Source organism: Colletes gigas, unplaced genomic scaffold (assembly GCF_013123115.1).
Source record: "Colletes gigas isolate AHSC1104 unplaced genomic scaffold, ASM1312311v1 Colletes_gigas_Sc00025, whole genome shotgun sequence".
Taxonomy (NCBI): Eukaryota; Metazoa; Arthropoda; class Insecta; order Hymenoptera; family Colletidae; genus Colletes; species Colletes gigas.
Window position 1 is genome coordinate 1,007,974 of NW_025106654.1, and position 23,787 is coordinate 1,031,760.

General features: G+C 47.0%; 1 pseudogene; it reads left to right on the forward strand.

Moving 5' to 3' along the window:
* The first annotated feature begins 7,278 nt into the window (after positions 1 to 7,278).
* Positions 7,279 to 7,380, forward strand: LOC122401563 (annotated as a pseudogene).
* Positions 7,381 to 23,787: the final 16,407 nt, after the last annotated feature.

Consider the following 23,787-nt stretch of genomic DNA (forward strand, 5'->3'; position numbering starts at 1 on the left):
AACACCGGGGAAACGTCGATTCGTAGCTGTAAAAATCACGGATGGTTCAGGCCGCGTGGAAAATATTTTCGACGCGATAGCGTCTGTCCGACTTTCGGTACAATTTTTGGCGGAATTTCGAAGACAATACAGGTCACTTTGTGTTCGATGTTTCGATAGAACGTCGTCCGTTTACGCGAGAGTGAATTTACAGTTCTGCCACGCATCGAAGTCTCCCGAGTATTCGTGTTAATATGACGTTCGAAATAGAACTTTTTGTCCTCGTTGGAAGCTTATAGCGATGTAAGGTTACGATTTGTTAGGAGAGTCCTGTTGTAGACACGGAGACTGGTCTTTTTCGGTTCCTCGGGTGCGAAACTCCGTCGGATCGCGGCGGTGATCGAGCGCCGGATAGATCCCTGATCGCTCAATTCCGCGGCGATCGACTTGGACGCCTTTGTGTCTGGCAGAAAAAAAAAGCGGCAGCCCTGGGCTATGGTGGCGCGTGAAAAGGGTCCCGGGGAACGTCGTTGCTCGAGAAAATTACAGAGTTCATTGTTTCGTGTTGGCCCTCGGGACGAGCACGAGCAACCACCGCGCGCGGACCCGGCCTCGTGTTGCCCGTTTTGCGAAAGTGCGTGCGCGAATCGATGGAAGATACAACTCCGGCCGTCTTTCCCGCGAGAAAACAGAGAGATATCTCTATTATGGTCTTTACTCGTAAATGTCATCGAGTTCTCGGCGAGATTTGTGGCCAACGTTCGCTTGGCTTCGCCTCGATGGGAAGAAGAATGGCCGAGAGATACTCGCGATCGCGGAAATCGACGTTCCCCGTCGTTAGTACGCGAAATCTTGATGAAAATTGAACGAGGTTTTGTATAATATTTGTTTGAAACTTAAATAGATACTACGATGAAATTTAAAAGGGATCTCCATCGGGTATCGATGATACTTGAAGGGCTCGGGAGCCCGAGAGTTTGTAAACTTTTATCGAGCTATCGAAACGTTTGCGCTTTCAAGACACTCTGACCCGGCGTTGCCTGTCGTGAGCAAAGTTAAGGACTATCCCGAAGCCTGAAGGATATCGATAGGGGACCGTTTCTTCCTTCTCCACCCTCTTTTGCTATTTTTAAGCCCTACACCCTCGAAAACAAAGTTTTTATTACCTGAACTCGATATCGTTAAATTTTTCGGCGAATTAATACGGTATCCACGGACAAAGAAGTCTCCCGGTTAATTCAGAGTTAACAGAGTTCATTCCTTCGTTATACCGGGACAAAAAGCGTATGAAAAATAATCGAACAGGTTCCTAATCCCCTGCACGGTTATAGTACAATAATTAGTTTAGAATCCCGAGTTACGATGGGAGCGAGACACGGGTAGGCCGAAACGTTTCCGTCCGATCGGTAAAAAATTGGTCGCGATCGCAAGGCACGTAAATTAGTCCGCGATGCCGGGCATCGTGCGCGAGTTAGTATAGCACAGGCCGTTTGTTTAATGCCCGTGGAAGCGGCGCGGCGAGCAACGATCCCACGTGGTAATTTCAAAGTTACGCTCATTGGCGGATACAGTTATCCGCTGATTACACGTCTCCGTGGCTCTTAAGAGTAATATCCTAAATATCAATTACGCGGAGATTTCCTCCTGCATTGCTGCGCGGCACGACTTCCTACCGGGCAGCACCGTATCACTCGGCCCCGAACCCACTAAAGCTAATTGGCTATGAACCTCTTAATGAAACTCGGTATCTGTGGCTGGGATCTAAGAAAAGTCGCCGGATAATCCTCGGGGATCGAACGGTGGACGTAAATGCACGCGAGCACGACGACGCTAGGTGAACATGCAAGCTCCCAGGACCTAACCCAGTTCGATTCGCGAATTTAGAGAACCGCGTTTCGACCGGGTTACGGGAGACCGCCGCTAGAATCCCTGGCATCCGGCGGAATGGATCGACGCCGGCGTCGTTACATTGTAACCGATGCCCGCTGCGTGCGCCTGGGAAAATTCATTGGGAATACTTCCTCGTTTGATAGCGGGCCGCTCGCAATTATCGCTCGGACGCCGCTGAGCCGATGTTGGAATCGGCTTTTAAACCCGACTCGGATATTTCCCCGTCCGTGGGATCGGAAAAATGCCGCGGCACCGGTGCGTTTTCGCACCGCGATTCTGGAATGCTCGGGGAACGCCATTCCCCGTTTCCGGGGGCGAGCTCTGCGCGACATGGCGGCCGAGGAACCTCGGACAATGGCGTGTAATTAACGCCAGGATTTACCGGGCCATTCGTCCTGCATACCTTTTGTCGAATTTGTTGGATATCTCGAACAACAAACGTACGAATTCTCTGCTTTGCTATTAGATTATTTTTCGTCTTCGTTGTGTCTTACTTATTTTGCAAAACGTCAGTGAGGCATTCAGTGGTCAGTCGAGGAGTGTATGTATAGAAATGGATGGTCACTCGAGCACTTGTGAGAGAGGCACAGGTTGAGCGCTATCTGTTGGTGTCGCCACGGATGTTTCTTCCATCCTAGCGTGGTCTGTCGCTGGACCAAACGACGCAGCGCGATAGAATAAGAAAGAAATCAAAGGTAACGTGAAAATTCTGAATTCCGAACGATGCAAAATCGACGGGGACCATCCCCTCCCCTCCTGTCAGTCACAACCGCGGTGGAACGCGTCGGTTAAGAGTCACTGGTCCGAATAAGAGACAGTCGGTCGCGGGAGGCGAAGCAATCAGGGGGCCCGGGTCGACGCGTTCGAGGATCGAAAGTACGGCGAACAATACGCAAATTAGCGTATCGGTTTGCAAAAACAACACGGCCGAGGGTGGATCGCGGCAATCCATATCGCGCTGTGGGCGTACCGCCTACGCGGATGCCGGCGAAGCGTACGAGGATAGGGACAGAGGAGACGGCCGACGCCTGGGGGCAAGTTCGGCGTTTGTCTTTAACGAGGTGCAACGGAGGATGCAACGAAGGTGCAGGTGTACGGTCCGCATCGGCGTTGGGCGTGGTTCTTCTATTCGTTAACGCGGACAGATTCGACGGGGGAGGGCACAGACGCGCGTCGAAGACGACCTTTTCCGCGATACGCTGTTAATCGACTCGTGGGATCGATCCCGCTCGGCCCGTCGAGAAAACGTTAGAACGCGGTATTTCTAATTTCCGGCGCGCGTGCGCTGGCTGCGCCCTTAAGACGATCGCCGCGCACAATGCCGTCATTGTTCCCTCGTCACTCGGTCTCTGAGAATATTACCTTTTCCTAGCCGATACCATTCGTTCGCCCGGCAGTCCGGTGTGGGACGATGGGAAGATCCGAGTCTAAATAGAAACTCGAGCGGGTGCCCGCCAGCGACCAGCCTACAATGTGCTTGCGATGATTGTTGCTCCTAGTCCCGGAAACACCGGTATTTTTCACGTTCTGGTACGTCTACCGATCCTCTTTATTTGAATCGAACATCTTTTCCCGCCGTGTTGGACTCTCGAAGCATTTCGATCGAAATGAAAATGTCACCGAGGCCCAAAGGTTATGCTTTGTTTAAAAAGTTGGAGAGCCAGAGCCAGAGTCACGTAGACGGGAATTTTAAGAGCCCTCGTGATTTCGCTGTTCGAGGGCAGGGTTCGCGTCGATTGAAAAAGTGTCTAACGAGCCCGGAGGATCCTCGTGGGAAATGCATCTTCGTCGTGGAAGACGCTCGGCGTCGAAGGAGCACCGGAGGAGATCCGTGGCCCTCGGGCTAGAGATACTGCAGGGTGCTTAACGAGCAACGTCAAATTTTTTTTTTCTACAGCTCGACGCAATTAGACTCTGTCCCGTTCGACGGAGGGACGCGCGAAGAGTAATGGCGCCGCGCTAAATTGCACGTGGCCCGACCTGTCCGTCGAGCTACGGGATCGTCCGGGACTGTCGAACGCCGTGTAAACGGCAACGAGGCACCCAGACCGACCTGTCTGATCTCATTTTTTCCCCCGCGACCCCGCTGACAAATGCCCGCTCCCGCTCATACGGCGGCTTTTTTCTTCCGCTTGGTAATGACGTCGTTACGCATGCATCGTGTAAATACTGTTACGACTTCTTTCAACGGCGTTTAACGTCGCTCACTGGTCGCGGAAGGTAACTGTATCGCCTCGATACTGTTCTCCTACTCCATCCTCGTGGCCACCGATCGCTAGAAGCACTCTAGAATTGAGTCCAAGTTTATTCATTATTTCTGTACTAGTAGAAAGAACACATTTTCGTCGATGCTGACAATCTGTTGTCACACATCTGTAATAACTTCAAACACATTCATTGGGATCTTTCGAATACTCGTTTGAGTTCTTAGGTACTGTTGACGCCTGACGAGAATGTCTTTGGGCCACTATCGAGGTTTACTAATTATTTCTGTATGAGCAAAAAGAAGACACTTTCGTCGATGCTGACAATCTGTTGTCACAATCTGTGGAATGTTGAACATTCATAGTACAGTGTGCCAATTTTATTTTTGGCCCGAAAGACCCGCGAACTCTGGAGCATAGTTGCATGTGGACGACTCTGGATTTTTCAGGAACCTCGGTCCCCCGTTCCCAGTAATTCTTTAATTTAATCGCGGCAGCGAGCCCGCGCGTTACACCGGCTCATCGGTCACGGACGGTTTAATAGATCTCCGGGCATTAGCCGTCCCGACTTAACAGCCGGTAGATCGTTCGACTCTTTCGAAAAGATTAACGCAGAGGACTGCGCGTTAACGACGCTAGACGCGTAATCGTTTCGCTGGCCGTCCAGTGGCGAGCTATTATTGCTCGCCGGTGTGACACGCGTTCAGGCTACCGTGATCGTCCATAAACCAGGTCTTGTACCTGGGAGAGTCGCAAGTAGAAAATAGATTCCATCGCGGAAAATAAATCTAAGAGGAAACGTTCGTGCATCCTTCCGCGAGTCTACGATAAGAAACATTTCCATGGACCTTTTCTCCTCCGAAGACCATCTCGAGGCGAAACGATCTATCAGTTCGTTTTGCCTACTCGATGGTATTCGGAGGAGAAAAATAGTAACCTTGGCTTTGTTTTATTCTTTCGATCGATCAATCAAGCCCCGGACTGACGCCTCTCGTGGGAGCCATTAACTTAAACACGGTTTAATAGTCGCGGCGGATTTTCAGCGGGCTTTTGACGCGCGGAGTTAATGTTTCCTCCCGGTGATCGGCCAGATAAATTTCTGACAGAGGAAGCGGGCGGTGAATAATATTTCAGAATTTATGCGGCCCTGTCGGGAGTTCGGTCTCCCGATTCGTAACCTGTCGAAGAATCACAGTTCCCGGAGCGACGCTCGTTAATCGCGCGGTAATTAACCCTTGGAACACCGTGGCACACGGTACCGCGCTCATTTTTATCGTGGATATATGTCCTAGTTTTGTTGCAAACCTCGGATCTACGAATCTGAGATTCACTGAAGCGATGTTTATTGCTTTTGACAAGATCTCCTAATAGCCAAGCTGTCGTCATCATTTTATTAAAATCGATGAAGGAATATGTACAGTTCTTTGGTATAATAACGAATACATGTAGTTATAAATCTGGTATCGTAGAGATGGTACGTAAAATATGGGTTTTGTTTTCTGTTGAGTACAATGTTCTTCCCTTGGTTGTCCGTATGTAACGCGTGGCGCGGACTCTAATTAATTAAATCGTAACGCGAGAAGTGTTTGTGCATCGAAATGGAAACAAGCCTGTCGATCGAGGCGCGCGTCGATCGCTCGAGTCGAGATACGAATCTCTGACAACGGGTTATGAATGGCGGCGTTGATCCGATACTCTTGATTCGCGTACTTTCGAATCGAGACCATGGGATCTTTGACCCTGTTTGAAAATCGTCGAATTCCGTTGAAACGTCAACTTAATTTTTAAAGATCATCGCTTACTATGCAAAGGATCGAATAGGATGATTTTCCCCGTTGAATCACGCCTTTGTTTTCGCTTGGAGGCTTGTTAACGAAAATGCAGGCGAACTGGGAAACGGCAGTGAATAGGTAAAGTCGACGATAACTAGACGCATCAAACGGTACTGCCAATTATCGAGCGTAGATCGGAGGAGGGCGCGAGTAAACCGCGGATCGCATTAACGTCCAGACTCTGTTGGGGGGCATTTTTTCCGGGGAACGGTGGGATAAGTTGTCTTGTGAAATAAGCCGCGGCAGGCAAATATTTCTCGATCGGGCCGAGAGAAAGAACGAAGGAGAAAGGATCGAAAGTACAATCTGATCGTCGAGTAACACACGGAGAAACGGTACCACCCGGGTTTTAATGAGCACTCTACCTGGCGCGGTCGACCCCGGGTCATTGTTTGCCTCCGTGGGTGGAAATTAATGCGGTCTTACATTACCCGATCGCCGGGGATATAATAAGATGTTTAAATATGCGACTTCACACCTGCGCCACCCCGGCCGTATATTAGCATTTTTCACATTCGCGAACAATGGGCCTATCGTGACTTACCTTTTACCGTGGAAGCGGAAACCGCGATATTTTACTCCCCGTTATCAGGAATCCGCGATACCTGGACGTGACTCATTTTCGAGCTCCGGTGGCCCTGAAAAGTCGCTTTGCAGACTGCATAAATTCCAAATAGAGTAGAAAATCAGCTCTCCTACGTAGAATGAAAAAATAGCGATCGCGTCGATTTCCCGAAAGCGTTACCGAACGGAGGTCGAGCGGGGGCGCGAAAGAAGGGAACGTATCACGCGAATCACGCATCTGAGCGCGATCTAGGCACGTAGAGGGGCGGAAGATCGACGGGACACGGCACAGGTAGCAGAATCGGCTCGGCTCGGCGTATGACGGCCGATGCCTTAGCTGGTAATTATCCCGGGAGCGGAGCGAGAGTCGTGCGAGAGTCGGCTCCGGCCAGCTGCTCGAGTCCACCTAATTACGAGCAAGAACACTAAACTGCAATTAACAAGCCTCCCTGGCCGCGCCATTTTGTCTTATTGCCGTGCAAGCGGTGGCTCGGTTCTTTCTACTAGATCCCGCGGACGTGCCTGTTCGATCGACGGCTGACCTCGCCAAGGATGGATCGCCTCGAACAGGAAATCGACCGCCCGAAGGAAACGTCCGGCTACGATCGGCTCCTACGACGATTAATCTCGCCCTTCGTACAAACGTTATACGCAGACATCTTGTTTACGCGTCTCCTCTTCCATCAAACTTGGCCCTCTCGATCCTAGATAGACACTAACAAATTTTGGTAGTTTTCGCAAATGTTGATGAACGAAAGAAACTTGTTTCGTGCGAAGGTTTATCTTTGACTAAATTAAAAATAAAATTTGTCAACGATCACGCCACGTTGGAAACACCGGTTCTCGTCCGATCACCGAAGTTAAGCAACGTTGGGCGCGATCAGTACCAAGATGACCACGTATTGTTGACATTGTTATTCTTATATCTATCAGTTTTATAATTAGGCACTACTTGCCCCTGTTGGTATTAAAAAAGAGTAAAAATAACACAGAGTGTGGCAATGCTTGGTAAAAATATGGAAAGTTTCTTTTCATTTATAAATCACCATTGTAGCGTATGATTCTGTAATATTGATACATATTCGCGTAACTGGAGGGCCTCGAGTGATTTCATTGGAAAGGTCCCAGAGATTTCAAGCTGCCAAAGACGCGCGAGATCCCCACGACCGGGAAATTTACTATCCGCCATTACTAACCGTGGTTGGCGAAATCGAGGCAATTCGCAGGCAATCGTGACACGGCGCCAATCACTGTCCCGAGAGTACGCGCGCGGCAAGATCGGTCCCGTGTTCCATTTTCCAATTCCCCGCTCAGAAACGAGCAATTTCGGAAGGCGATCGGCCCCGGATCGTTGGGCAACGAGCAACTCGGTATGGACATGTTTCTGAACGCTGACGCGGAAATACGCGGCGTACACATGCCTATGCATTTCGATCATCGGTATTATCGTCGGGTCGATCGGCGCGCGTGGACTTTCTCACGGATCGGCCGGTTGGAAATGACGCGGAATCGAAGCGACTCCGTTCGACCGGCACCGACATCGACACCGACACCGCCGATGCCTAAATTAATCCTAGCCTGCTCGTTACCTCGCCGCTTATTTGACGAACCTTTGATCCCGCACGGTTAATTATCGAATTAAATGCCACGAGAAACCAGCGTCGATTTCTAAACCGAACGTTACTTAATCGAGACGCGCGAAACAATTCCGGAAGCATCAAACTTCCCCCAACGGCGACAAACTTCGTTCTTCTCGCGAACGAGAGATCTTAAATTCTGGAAATAATTTCATAACCACTGCAAAAAGACACGAGTATCGAGATTGTTTGCACAAACTTCCCCCAACGACGACAAACTTCGTTCTACTTGCGAATGGGAAATATTCAATTCTGGAACAGATTTCACAACCACTGCAAAAAACTTCGCCCAATGGTGACAAACTTTGTTTTACTCGCGAATGAGAGATTTTAAATTCTGAATATAATTTTGCAACTACTGCACTCCACGAGTATAGAGACAGTTCGTACATTGTTTGAAGCAGTTTGAAACGTTCGTAGAAATTGTGAACGAGGATGTACCGAAAGATCAGTCGGCGTTCCGTATTAAGTAAAACGATTCGCAAACGTGCAATTAGGCTGGAATAGAAAAGTTTCGTTGGAAAGAGTTTCGCCGGTGCCCGTTACGCCTGGCGAACCGATAATTTGACTATCAATAATTCCAACTAGCCGCGGAACGGATAGCCAGCGCGAGAACATATCCACGGGCCGCCGATTTCTGTAACGTTTCAGCGGCGAATAAAACAAACGACCAGATCGGAATCGCAACGGCGATCTCCCCGGAGTCATAATACTGTAAGCTGTACGATAGGTATATATTACATAGGTGTGTCACGCGAGCGATTACGAGCAGGCAATATTAAACCGCAACGCGGATTATTTCTCGAGTCCCGTTTTTCCTCTTTCGCTGGACTACGCTCGGCTCGTTGCGTTTCCACTTTCTGGAACTCGACGATCTTTGGACGTATACACAGGGTGCGGCCGAATAACGCGCGCTAGCGGGTGGCAAGCGATTTCCTGCGACAAAAAATGGAAAAGAAAATTGTTTTATTTTCGTGAGAATTTTATTGAACGTTCCGAAGATCGTCGAGGTACGGTTTCCAGGGTCAAAATAAGAGCATCTCGAGTTCGAAGATTAAATAAACATCTTTGTTGCTACGATAACGTTGGCACGATTCAGCACATGTGCATTGTTGAGAGCGTTTTACGTTAAATGCCAGCTATGGATATCGGTATTATGCTTCAATTAGTCGTAGATATGAAATGATTACAGTCTTCGCGGACACTATAATTTTCTTTATCAAGATGGAGTTCAGTAGCAGGTGGATAGCAGGAGCTTGAAATCTTAAAGGAAATCAAGGAACAATTTGTTTCTCCGACGCCATCGAGGGTTTGTAAGTGGAAATAATTGGGACCCGTTGACTGCTGCGGGCGCTAACGAGCGCTAAATCGATCGCTGTACCGCGTGCGTTCGACGCCTATGAGCGTTTACGAAACACGCTTCGTAAACGGAGCCGTGAGATTTCCGCACGCGGCTCGTCTCGTGTGTACGAATCTTAGAAAAATTTTAATTCGTTATATTGAACGCTCCTTTTATTTCCATAATAATTGCCAAAGAAGCGGGGGAGAAAGGTTCTCGTATAAATTAAAATTAAGATCCCGTATCCGATTCTATAATTATGCATTCTATGCCCGAATTAACAACTTCCGTCTCGTTTCTCGAGACACCGTCTTGTTTCGAAGGTGTCCGCGGGCGACGTTTTCGCGTCCACCGTCTGCGCGATACCGAAAATACAGAGACGTATTCGGACAGACGCGGTAATTATGCGAGCGGCATGAATAAAACTGTTTCCCCGTGTTGTTTTAATAAATGCAAAATTCGCCCTGAATATTCATGCCGGCGGCGGGTGGTTCCTTTTGTCGTTTGTGCCCGTTGCTCGGGCTTTAGCACCTGGAAAAATGGAAAACGACCCGTGGAAAACACGCCAAGACGTCTCTGTTCCCTCGAGGTTCCCCCTAAACCGAGCATCTTGGACCGTGGAAATTTCTTAAAATTATTAGCTCGATCCCTTAACGTCCACCGAATTCGTTGGAGCGTATTTCGCGCGGTATTTTTTGTTTAAACTCTTACGCGTTGCGTCTTCGTTGAGTAAATATTAATAGAACTAAAAGATAAAAGGCAACAGTCAGCGGTTGATGAACGAGACACCGACGGAAAGAGGATATTTTTAAAAAGGATCATCGTTCCTTCGACATTGTCTCTACGTCTTGTTCCGCTGGCCAATCATTGCCACACCGTGCAATTCCTTTTGTTATGCAAGGGACGTAATAAACGTTTCATTAGACCGGCCGGCGAAGACTCGAGAACGACTTCTTCGTTAACTTGACTTTCTATCCATAAACAGTGATGCGTGGATCGCTGTTGCTTTTATTGATGGTATCGCTACTATTTCTAGTTACACGAATGTATGGTTAACCGTTTATCTCTTTCGTTGGCCGGTTACGTCGGTTGGTCATTAAGCGGAAGATTAATTAAGTTAAAATCACATGTAACGGGCCCGACAGGGTAACGGGTTGTTGTACAGCTTCACTTTGTCGAGGCTCCCTTAATTTGACAGGAGAACGAACGGAAAGGTACTGTTGCTCGCGTCGCGGATTAATGCCTGATTAATAGACGCAATAATTCAACGATGCAATCGTTTAATGGTAATTAATAAACACGCTTTATTGGGATAGAATAATGCTTGTTATGTCATTCGTGCTATCTTACCGTCTCTGGGACGAGCGTTTACGATCCAAGGAAACGCATGCCAATTTTTTCGATCCATAGATTCAGGTCTCATCTTTCAACGATCCTTTTTTTCAATTTTCTTTAGAATCGCGTAAAAATTTCAGACGCGAACAGGGTATGTTTTGGCCAGGACTGTACCAAGGTGGTCCTTTCGCGTCGACATCGATAGCGTCCATTAAAGGGTGCGCGTTAAGAGTTTTCCCTTTTGTGTGGCGCGCAGACGGTCCCGCGGGTTCCGGATTGTTTGCCGTAGCGTTTAGCTCGGTTGTCCCCGAATCGTCGTCCAGAAACGAGCGGGGCCTTGGCTCGCCGCCATCGCAATTAGCACCTGCAGGGTCGTTAACGTGTCCCGGAGCTCCCGGGCTTTGCCTTTTCGACCGCGTTCCCTCGTTTTTCTCTCTTTTTCCTCCGAACGTCGCTGGGCGGACTCAGAACCGGCCGAAAAACGTTTTCATTGTTGAGCGTCCGGTCAGGTTGTTTGATCGAACCGGTAGCTGTCCCGACCGCGCTAAACGAATCTCTGTTTGCACGGGAACGTCTTTTACGGACTCATTATACGTACGAGCTTTTTCTAGCAACCGTCCCGTGGTGCGTCGTTCCTATCTATCATTCATTATCGAGATTTCCGGGTCGATGTTTGCACGAGTAATCGTCTCCTCTAACCCCCTCCCTCGAAGGATCCCATCTTCAGAGTCCGGCCTTTGTTCCCTTCTGCGTCCTCGGGCGTTTTCACATTTACTTTTTTCCTTAGGTTTCATTGTATCGTTTCCACCGAGACTTTTTCTGTTTATGCAACGCATCGTCGTCCCGGGGGTGACACGGTGCCACTTTAACTATTTCTGGAGACACTAAATAAACAGAGATCTCTTAGGAAAGTCGCTTCGAGTGAAATTTGTACACCGTATCGATTTGGGATTAATAACAGAGTTATCGAGAAGCAAAGAAGCAATAACATCGTGTTCCCCGAGGCTGCTCGCCCGTCTCCGCCGAACGAGAAAGCAATATGCAAATTCTTAACGCGCCTCTTTCGCCGCCTCCCGATACAGGAACAAAAAACGAGAGCGCAGACGGTCAGAAAAAAGGAAAAGATGCGCGTTACGGCCGGGCCGCGTCCAAATAATTTCATTTAACGTGCGCGTTTAACGGACAGGCGAAAATGGTAACGCAAAGCAACCGTTCAAGGACCCGTTCCGCTAACGGAATTATCTTAATTACCGAATTAACGCGGTCCTTTTTTTCATCATCGAGGTTTAACAACAGTTCGGGGCCACGCGAAGTCCATCCACCCGCGAGGGAAACGCAACCCCGAACAATGGGAGGGGGTGGCGAACGTTCTTAATTTCTTATTGTGTATTAACATGCCACACGTGTGATCACGCGAGCAGTATCGCTGCTCGGAGTTTTTCTTTTTCCCGCCACGAAGGACCCCGTGTGGGAGACCGGCAGCTGTGCATTTCAGATAATGCGATCCCGCGTGCACCTTTGCTGCCCTCGCGATCTCTGCATTACGCCCGGTCACGTTATCATCGATAAGGATGAACCCGCACACACGATTTCGACGTTCGTCGTTTCGATCTGCAGTGTCGTCGATCTTCCAAAAATTTCTCACGATTCTCTAATACGTAGTCACTTTGGAAAAGAATCGTACTTAACAATAGACAAGATCATTCGAGGGCCGCATATCGTGTTGTTCGAATTTTACGAAACGACTTCCAGGGTATCGAGTTGGATAGAATAATTTTAGTATTTCAAGATACTTAAAGACGCCCAAGGTGCGCCAGGAAGTTCTCGACCCACAAATTTGCATTGCCGCGAATCGATATCGTTCGCGACCCAGCGAGCCTAGATATAAATGCTAATCCGCGGATGTCGTTTCCTGGTGCAACGTTAAATTTCATACACATACACGTTTGGACGAGCTGTCGTCGTAGGATAGCGTACAGTCAAACGCAGCCGACCGTAGGACTGTCAACGAGCCTGACTGTCACGGCGATGGCGAAATTTGCATCGCAGCGGACGCTTCTCCTTTCACGCCTTATACGAGGAATGACAGCCTCGTAATCTGCGTCCTCCCACACTGCCACGGTCTTATTCTCGGGCTCCTCGCGCCCGCAACCCTTCCCTCGTATCCCTTTTTCCTCCTTTTGCTCCTTCGTTCCACCCTGCCGTCATTTATTCCGGCTCGCATCCGCCCGCGGCCTCGACGCGACCTCCGCTTTGCACGAACCTTACAAACTAGAGATACATGGTAAAGGTGCAATCGCATTTCTTCGATGCACCGTTTAATATTCACGTTTTTTCCATTGACACAAATATTAGAGTATACAGATTTCACTTCCTTTCAGAAATAAAAACTTAAATATTGTGAATTTACAGGAAATATTGTGTTCTTTTGACTGGTAACGATCAAATTTCAAATATAATAATGGTTAACGAAATGTTTACTTTTTTTACCGAGGTCCTCGTTCTCCATAGTAGGCTCATAGTGCTCGTAATATGGAACACTATATGTTCCTTAAGTTTTTAGATATATTAGGTTCACGAGTTAAAAATTCATAATTTCGACAATTGTTGGGAAAATTTGACCATATTTGAAGGAATAATCGAACTAATACAAAGCTGATGCACTTACCTTATCATGTATAGTATTAGGTCAAAGATCACCATGCAATAACTCAGACTGCGATATTTTCTTGAATATTCTTTTACGAACGTTACATTGACAATCTTGAGACAATCATAATCGATTGCATTCATCGTCAATAGATGGAAAAAATCACGATTCTTTGATATTCCGGTGTTCCAACGTATGCAACGTGCTTTTCAGGCGCCATTTTGGTCTCCAAAGCGCAGCCCCAGGAACTCCCGCGTTTTCTGGAATCATTTAAAAATTTCCAACTCACCGACTCGATGCAGAATAAGACGTATTATAGCAAATTTTCTTTCCCAATCGTTTATTATATCGCAACCTGTTGGTCGCGGTGACACAGCTCGGGAGCGATTCCTGTAGAATGAATCGACTCACGCATGTATCGCGCGGCGGTCCATTGCGGTGGAAATCGGCGAACGTCACGCACCATTAAGATCCCCGAGATTCGATCGCGCAATTAGCGACGATCGCCTATTAATTACCCCGCGATTAACGGCGATGACGCGTCACTGTGCCGCGTGCGTTCAGCCCGTGCAGGCAATTAGTCCCGAGGAATTTTACGAGCAACCCGTTCTCCGACGGCCCCTGTCGTTCGATCTTCGTTTACTTCACTCTCCTTCTTTTCACCTGCAGCCTCGAACGCACCTTTCTCTCGGCAAATTGAATTCCCTGCGAACGCGAGGAACAACAATCGGCCCTGCTTTGCGTACCCGTTCCGATCGTAATAGATTCCGCTGGATTCCTGTTAATTGGCGTGTCCAGCCGTTTACTCGCGACGAATGTCCATAGCAACATCCACATTTTCAATATTTACGTTAATATTATTTATTCAGATAATTTCTAGAATTTTCATGAATTCGTAGACTATTTTAGACTGGGAAGATCAACGAACGACGATCTTAATATCCGCGCCCCTGACCCGAAAAGAGAAATTGATCAAAACGGCTCTTTCCAACGTCGATCGCTTAATATCAATTACCCTCGAGGCGCGATACCGCCGGTGGGTATTTTTTTCTCCCCGTTTCGAGAACGCGTCTTTCATGCACGATCCGCGAGAAGGGGAGGGGGACCTCGGTGTTTTTTGCGCAACCGAGAAGATGCATCGCTCGTACGTCAAAAGCGGCCCTAAAAGACGCACTGCGAGGCGTCGTTGACCCAATTACACGTCGGAATACAGTGTAACCTCTCTTCTCGAGTCTCTCCATGCATCTTCGCGACTGTGAATGAATAGCCCTGGCCGCCTTCGATCGTTGAACCAAAGCATCTCCTTGTATTGTGATCGCGATTTCGTGCTCTTATTTTATTTTATATTCAATTTCTCACTATGTACCGAGCTTTGAATTATAATTTTTCGGAGTTCATCTGCGAGTTTATTTGAACAATAAAGAGAAATACATGAGCTGTAATACGATACAGCTTGCAATTTAAATTTTAGTGATTTTTGAAGGATGTTGAAAAAGTAATCATCTGCTAGTTTCGTACAATAGAATTTAATTCGTAAATATAAAAATGTACACAGTACATAGTACGAGCGTTATAGTCGAAGGGTTGAGAAAGGGGTAAGATGGCGTCGAGCTGAATGGGTTATTGTCTCCGGAGCGCGGTGGCACGCTGGGTCAGAAGAGATATTCCAGCAGGCCTGTTGACGGAAACTGGAACCGCCTTTCTAGAATTTCTCGCGCGAAGGAACAGGCAACGACCGGGTGTCAGCATAATCCCGCGCTCAAAGAGCTGTTTCGTAGTGGGACACGAAGTGGACGAAGAACAAGGATGGACCACACAGATCGCGCTGTTATTACGCTGCACGGAGGGCGCCACCACGGCGTTCAGCTTGATTAATTATCATTGCCGCGTCGGTCGCATTCACCATTCGGCCGGTACGTGCGCACGACATTGTAGCCCTATAAGGTATCGTGCTTCATAAACCAAGTCCCTCCATTTTTTCAAACCTCCTCGCCTTCCTCTCCTCGTGCCCTCCGTGAATCGCTAACCGATCGTCTCTCGCGTTCCCTTCTGCAAAATGATAGAAAAATTATGGAGATTTCAATTTCATCCATTATTGATCGTTACGATCTAGTAAACAGAAAAAGAGAAACGGTGAAACACTTGACTATCATTGCAATGCATATATTATTAATTTGCGATGGTCACGAATGACTACGTTGCATCGATATCCGTCTGAGAATCCCGAGGCAGCCGCGGAAGACGATGCAACAAGGAGTCCTCGCGCGCGATATTTAATCATCTTCGATCCGGTTAAAAGGACCCCGAGTGATTACTTACGTGGTGTGACGAGTACCTCCCGGCGACGTACGGTGATTCGGCGATTCTTCGGAATCTTTGTTCCGCAAGGTCTCGACGAATTGTCTCGTGTTACACGCATCGTTCGACTCCGTGTGAGAAAGAGACGGAAGAGGGATCCGCGACGCGGAGGATTCCTGGCTTTCACGGTTCCATCGTTAGCCGTCCCATTTGCACCTGCAGCATCACCGTTCATTGTGCACCTGTCATGTTTCACACCCTTAAAACAACAATCGACGTTGACCCGGCCGGGATTACTCGAGGGACTCCGCTCCATCTTTGTTGCTTGCCAGAGTCCGACAAAATCGCCGATTTATTTATTTACATAGGGACGGAGGCAACCGGGGATCAACGGGGAACGCCAGAAAGCCACGTCTGGCTCGTTCCAGGTGTTGTGTTTGCTCTGTCGGACCTAAATAAAGATCCTCCGTGTCGTCGGGAGTCACGATGGCCGATTGTCGGACGCGGAAGCCGTCGAAAATGTGTCGACAACGGGTTGACTCGGGAAAACGACGTTTCGAGCTAGGAGAAAAATCTAACATACGTCTCTGGCGATATTAATTGCTAAAGGGAATCTTGAAAGATACGAAACGTTAGCCTAGTATAGGAATTATTCCAGAAGAGGAGCCTTCGTCCATCTTTGCACGACTGGTGCTGCCACCCTTGTCGCGACGCGGCAAATTCAAACAGCGCGCTATCGAGCTTCCCACGATTCGACCTCTCGAGCCCATCCTTAGCTACAGAAATCTATCGAGGCAGTTTTCGCCAGCTTTTCGCCGTCGCGTTTGTGGTTGTCGACGAGTAATGGCCGTATTTAGGCAGCGGGCGCTGTTTGCCATCGCGGCCCTAACCAAACGCGATCGAAGGTATTTAACTCGGTTCGGAAAATACGATACCAGCTAGTTTTGCTCGAGATCTTGGCCGATTCCCGTAAAGAATCCCCGTTCTTCTTGGTCCGTGGAGGACAGACGTTGGCCGAGAAGGGTTTATTTGCGGAGCAAACAGAAAATGCGAGCGAGGCGTCGGCCGAGGCGGAAAGGGTCGCTGGACGAAGGCTGGACTGGGGATCCTTTCTCGAGAACTCGTAGAAGGGCTCCTGCGGCTCATTGTTTATCTTCCAGCCGCAACAGAATATTCTTTCGCGAGAGGCAACGGAGTCTGATGGGAGCGTGCTCGTATACGGAACGCCCTTCCCTCTCGCAATCGCGCTTTGACAGTCGCTGACGAGTCCATCAGTTCGGAGTATTTGCATCTTTACGAGCTGGCTGCGTTCTAGCGGCCGCACCTGTACGACCGCCGGAGGATCTGTCGACGTTTCCGAGCGCGTCTGTCTTCGGGCGATGCTGTAACCCGGTTCAACCGACCATCCTCCAGTCTCTCCACTCAGCTTTGTTTCTTACAACCTCACCTTCGGGGCTCCTCTCTCGTTTCTCCGTTCCTTCGCGAGCTTTCGAATCAACTTCTCCGGGGAAGGAAAAAAAGCGACCACGCCGCTGGTTTCCGATCTCTTTATTCTAAATTAAACTCCAAACAGTATCCACCCAGTCGCGTACTCGATAGATATTCACTTATTAACACTGTAAAACTTTTTACGAGATCAGAAGTATTATGTTAGACAATCGTATACTATACAAATTAAAATTTCTCTTAGTAATTATTTTTGTTACGACGAGAACTAACAATTAGGATTTATTCTGTGTTGCAGCGTAACAGTAAATTCATAAAGCCAGCGGATATAGAGTCAGACCTTTCAAACAATCAAGTGCCATTAAGACGGTTATTCAATTATTAAATTCATTCAAATCTGCATGACCCTCCAAATCCAGGCGTTCTATGACTTTACTACCTGCAATAACATCGAAAACCAGTGCCAGATGTTTTATGGCGAGTCAGGTATCGCAAGAAACATCTGGGCACCAAGCGCTGACCTGGACCCGTCGCCGCCTCGCGGAAAACCCCAGACGAGGGAAAATTATTAAAAATAACGGTTACATGCCGCCTCCCACCGATCAACTTCGTCTCCAAACTGATTGGCCAGTATATTTGCAATATTTGACCAATCTAAGACCGATGCTGCCTCCCATGGCCTTGGGTATGCCCATGGCGAGGTTAGCTGCTTGGGCAACCTTGGCCCAGAGGCCAGATCAAAATTGACTCTTAAACACCACACGTCACTAGTATATACAAGACTTTGTACATTTCGGCTATCCGACTTAGAATAAATTGTTATTGCTTGTTACAAGATTCCACTGATTGTGATTCAAGTTTTTATCTTCCGTATCCCACAACTATTCACTCGTCATTAACGTTGACGTGTGAAGTTGAGCATATCAGAAAGTTTCTTTCACCAAATTTAAATTATTTTGCTCAACCCCTTAACAATTTTCGTAACCTCATTAAAACACAATTGGTCCCTAGTTGCGTTTAACATGTTGACTGCTAGTCCAAAAATTGTAGATATGCTCACGAAGCCAAAACTTTGATTTTAAACAATCGTAAACTACATAACTTAAAACTTGTCGCTGTACATACTTTCTTAACTTTAGTAAAATTTGTGAAGCCTGTTCAAATTTATTTTCTTTAGGAAAAGATAAGCTTGAGATTCAATTGTTTCATTTCCAATATAAAGAGCCTTGTCGCTCATATATGGATGACGTGGCAGTCAAAGTGTTAAAATACTTGTCAAGATACCTGCGTACCACAATTGGAGAAACGATAGAAAGGAACGAATAATATTCTAGTTTCGCGAGTACATTATTGGACCACTTTTCGAATCTCCCGGTCCTAAATTAGATTCTAAATAACACGTCTCACCTGTGGAAGCGAAAAATGCCCAGGTGTTCCCTGGGAACGTTCCCCGTCCGACACATGTTTCGAGGAATCAGAGAGTGGGATCGTGAAGATCGGAGGGGAACTGGAACGAACTTTGCGACGTGAATTCGCGATGAATCGATGACGATATCCGGAATCGGCGAGTGTTATTACATAATGAGCTCGCGAATGTACACGCAACGTGCTGAAAGGCTGGAACAGGTGCTCCTTTCTATGGTTACCGCGTGGGAAAGGTTTAATGACAGAAATGAGTACGTTTATAGCACCGCGTTGATAATATAGATGTCCGTAAAAGACCCCGCCGGAGGAAAGTCTGAGCTTGAGATTCCTTGAGACTTTCCTATCGTCGAGGTCTTTCTGGATTCACGGTTCCGTTCCAAGAGCAACGATCCAACACTCGTAAATCCACGTAATCGCGTTTCGAACACACAAACTTGGAATCGATACGTTTCGAACGTATACTTAAGCATTCTTTTAAACTTTACAAATGTATACCAGTGTGTGATAACTGCATAGAATCGTGGAATGTAGAAGTTTGCAACCATTTTGCCTTGTGACCTTTCTGTCCCCGATCGTTTTAATGATACAGTCTGGCCCAGTCGCGTGGAACACGGTTTTATTTTCGAGTTATATTCGTTTGTTGGAAAAAAATGAAAGACTGGTTGGGTGGTTGGTTATACTACGTTAGCCATACTGTTGTAAAAATACGCCATGTCGGTTCCTGTCGAAAAAATCACCATCAAACGCCGTCAAACGGTCGGTATAAGAATTTTTCATCGCGAGTCGAAGAAGAGCCTCTGTTATCCAGGTTGGGGGAGGAAAGGGGCAGGATCCAAGGAAATGAGAAAAGCCCGGGACGCGGAGAAAAAGGTGGGCGAGAGTCGGATGAAAGGAAAGAGAGGAGAGACAGAACGGAGCAAAGTGCAGATCGTACTCGTCGTCCGGTTGCCAGGCAACGCGCTAATTAGCCCACCCAGCTCTCTGAAGTGGATACTCGACGGTACTTGTTAACCTCTCTCCTCCCCCGCGACCCGTTTGTCCGTCTCTCCAGCAGGGTAGTGACATTGTACCGGCAGAATCATTAATGCGGCGGTCAATCGAGAAATCAGCGAAATCTGCTGATTTTTCAAGCCGAAAGAGGAACGCGATCTCCGCTAGACCGGGTCGTGTAAATTAATCCGAAGCAGTAAAACTCGATCCCAAGAGCTGGCAGAGTCCTTCCCTCCCGTTGGGAGCCAGGACTCGCCTTCAAATTTTTATTTATCAAAACGTCGATTCGTACCTGAACGATAAACGAAACGTATTCTTTTACAGGAACTAAGAAACACTTAGCTTCTCTAGGAAAGTATTTTCTTCGGGGCTTTTCTGGATATCCGTGTCATAATTGTTTGCGTAAAAAAGACGTTCGAAAGCTCTTGGTTTCGTTTGTTTATGTAGAATATCGGCGCACCGATCTAATTATAGGACGGAAATTGAACGCGCGGGGTCAAAGCGTAATACTGCCTCGAAGCCCGTTACCAGTAATAGATACTAATTGGAAATCGTCGTTATTAGCCGCGGCTGAAAAATTCACGCTGAACTCGTGCTGCCGAGATTTATGGTCTTTATCTGGTAGCGTTCGAATCGCGATGTTTACCAGTGAATCATTTCACGCCAAGGAGTTTTCCGCGAAACTTTAATAGATCGTTTAAATTGCCCCTCTGTAATTTAAATTACATTCGGCTTACGAACAACGTTGCATTATAGGACTGCTAAATACAAACTGAAATGTGAAATTTGATAAACAAAATTCCCGAAACTTTTACAGACGGAATACTCTCATCAAATCACCGTAGCTTTCTATGTCTCCGTTTAATCTGCGAACGTTTGCTATTTCATTTCAAAGATACTTCGTAAAAATCAGGACATCTCGTACTTGAATATCTCGTGAAGGTCCTGGATTTCTTTTGCATGAGTTAAAAAAATATTTTAATACAGTTTATCGTCCCGATATCGGTACTGTATAGTACACGAATACTCTGTTACTCCGCGAGATTTGCTCGTAACGCTCATTAAAGGTTAACGGAGACTCAAATATCAATCCAAGATCACGAACTGCGCGGACCAAAGCGAGCAGAACCGATTAACCGGCGCATAGGTGAACAATGGTTATCTGGTCGCGCGAAAATGTCAATAGAAAATTGTGCAAGTAATTTACCGCGAGTAATAAACGATCGTGGCGCACCGGGACTGTTAGTTGTTTTTTATTTTTAATGTTACGTTCTCGCTTTCGAGCACGAGACGGCACCGAAGTCTTCCGGTTCTTCTCGGTACCTGTCTAATGGCGACCGAGCGCTCGCCCCTCGACCTAGAAAGAGTCTTCCAATTAAACGACGAGGATCTACCGCTGCTCTTCTCGCGTATTAATGATCCCGGGCAGCGATCTTTGTTGCGTGTCTCGTTAATGCCCGTTTTTCTGAACTCGAATGCAGACGGTTCGACCTCCGTCTATCGAGGCTCCGATTTAAACGGGCTTGCTCGCCAGCGGCCATTTAAATGCCAGCAGTCGGAAAACTAGCGTAAGCAGAGTTACGGTCTGATCCTGGACGCCGGTAGTCCATCTGCCTCTAAACACTGCTCGAACGTTGCACGAAGAATAGTTGAAAAGCTGTTAATCGCTCAAAGCTGGGATACGTTTCGGATCGTAAAATCAACTTGTCCAGGGAGAACCGGATATTGGACGATCGAAGCGGCTCGCCGTTCGATCTAATCTCCAATCCTTGAAACGCCGCCGTTTAATCGATAGCAACGTTCCCTTTGATTTATTTAACGCTTTGAAACAGATTTTCTTTACATTTTAAGCACGTTAGGATTCGTTTTCTATACGAAAATGGCGTTACCGTGGGGTTAATCAACTCCGACGCGGTTCGATTTCAATATTTATAACAGTCGCGCGCAATATTGCTGCGTTTTTTTCTGAGAAATATCTGTATTGCAAGGGAACGACCCGTAATTGCAATTTCAAATGAAGACATAATCCGAATAACAAGGAGCAATTTATAATAATGAGTAATACGTAGAAGTGAACAATCAGCAGTTTTCGAACGAACTCCGCGAGGATTCTTTTCCATTTTCTATTTATGCGACACGGAAGCGCTAGGAAACACATTTATCTTCCGATAATAGGGTGTTAACTTCAAAACCATATAATTAAGCGATCCTAGTAAAGATAAAGCTCATTAGTGTTCGAATAATTATGAGCAATAATGCACCTGCAACACGCGTTCTATATCCTATGTCGTTAGGACGACGACGTTCGTGATTTCGAATTTAGTTCGAACGTTTGTTAAAACGCTTTGCTACGTATGTACTTACGTGTTCAAGAAGTTGGTCGTTTCTTATCCTCTAATAATGTTTAATAACTTGCAAGTCTCAATCCTACGATCACCTTGAAAATGGCTGACGATCGTCCTTCGTCTCTAGTCAGGGACGCATTTCGGGATCATTTGACATCACGATTCGCCATTAATCGTCCGTCTGCGTGTCAGACAGTTCGCAGACCAGGATCCAAATCTCGGATCAAGGTTCCAAGTTTCGTAATACGAAATAATCGGCGTAAATTCGGTTGTTCGCGCAAGGACTTTGACGCATCCCACAGTGGTGCACAACTTAGACCTCGAATTCACCATCAGGTATATCTTTTTTAAGCTGGTTATACTCCACGAAGCTTGTGCGCCGCTGCATCGACGCGATTCAAGGCTGCGATACCAAGTTCGATGGGCAGACCTTTCCATTTCTGACGAGTACTCTTTAACGTCTAAACCAGTGATCGTAACCTTTTCAAATTCACAACGTAGAAACTTAATCTTTTCGGGCCTGCGATGCAGCGTAAAAAAGAGAGAACTTGACGCGTTTCGTAATCGTGAATAATGATACGATTTTTAAAGCTATAAAAAGAACCGGAATTCGATATTCTCCCAACGCAGAATCCTAAATCACTGATTTAAACCAGTGTTTTTCAAAGGGGGTAAATGTATTTTCTGTTAACGTGTATAGTCCGGGCCACGATATAGCGAGGTCGTAAACTAAACTCTTGAGGATTGGGACTGACTACTGCTGCGACACTTAGGGCCGTATATGACATCTTGCTTGAGGGTGCCTTTCTGTGCCCGTAATTGCACTACCTTCTTTCATTTTCTACATGCATATATTATGAGCAGGTAAATTAAGATATTAAAGACTTGAATAAGATTTTTATCTGTTACAATACTTCTAAAAATGGCTTTCTAAAAATGGCGACACTAGATAAAACATTTCTTCGCACGGTCCTGACTATGGTCTAAGGTCCTTAGTTGATCGTATTTCTGTCAATTCACTCGTTCCGGGAGCTAAAACGTGTAAACTTTGACACCTACTCGAGTTCACAACCTCGCTATATCGTGGTCCGGACTATACCAACGTTGACGTCGCTTCACGATTCGAAGGATTCGTTTTGTAGTTCCTCCCTCGTTCGTTTAACCGAAGATCGATCTCGATTAATCGCGTTTCATCCGAGACCAAACACTCGGCTGTGCTTTGTGTAAGCGGCCAGTCCCATCGACGCTTCCATTTCGACTCGAACGGTGGCAAAGAATAAAGTTTCAGAGGAATCTCTCTTCGGGGTCTCACGTGGCATCCGTTCGTCCGTTTTGTCGGCGCTTCAAGCTGTGAAATTGCTCCGACTTATCATTCGAGCTAACGAGTCCCTAACCGTCTTCACGCTTCACACTCTCCTCGCTCTGTCTATTCTCCGCGCCTTCCTTTCAACGGCGTGGGACGTCGGGGACCCGTTGCTCTCTCAGTTTATGCGATTAGAAAAAGGTAAACTTCACTTAAATCGCCCATTTGATCGTGCAAAGTAACTTTCGATCGGTAAACAAACAAAATTCGACGATCGTCCGTGTTCGAAAAACGAATCAGACTTAGAGAACACAGAGCCGTAAGCCCCGCGTAATGCGATTGGAAAAATAACTGCAGGCCAGGGGCCAGTTTTGAAATATTATTTCAGTATTACGTTGCGGCAAGGGCTGAAATGCAGCCGTGGAACGGTAATGGAACATTTCACGTTAGAATATAATTTCGCGGAAACTTTGGTCGTAAAAACGGACTAATTATATAATATCGACACGCAAATATCAGGAAAATTCATTCAAACGAAATATCTCAATAA